The sequence below is a fragment of the Suricata suricatta genome, chromosome 12 (genome assembly GCF_006229205.1).
Source record: "Suricata suricatta isolate VVHF042 chromosome 12, meerkat_22Aug2017_6uvM2_HiC, whole genome shotgun sequence".
In the NCBI taxonomy this organism is placed as follows: domain Eukaryota; kingdom Metazoa; phylum Chordata; class Mammalia; order Carnivora; family Herpestidae; genus Suricata; species Suricata suricatta.
In genome coordinates, this window is record NC_043711.1 from 86,097,621 (window position 1) to 86,097,872 (window position 252).

Consider the following 252-nt stretch of genomic DNA (forward strand, 5'->3'; position numbering starts at 1 on the left):
GATCACGGTCCTGCAGGAAAGACAGGGGTGCTGCGGGACGCACAGCCCCCAAAGCCGTCCAAGGGAGAGTCCCCATCTGCTTCCAGCGCCCGCAACACCTAGGCAGGAGACAGCACGGGGAAGGGGCTTTAGCGCAAAGCAAGGACACAGAAATCAGCCTCCGCCGCTCTGGGGCCCCGGGACCGCCCCGATTTGAAAGTTCTGACAACCGCTCGGCACAACAGGGGTTGTTAACACTTTCCCTTAAAGCTG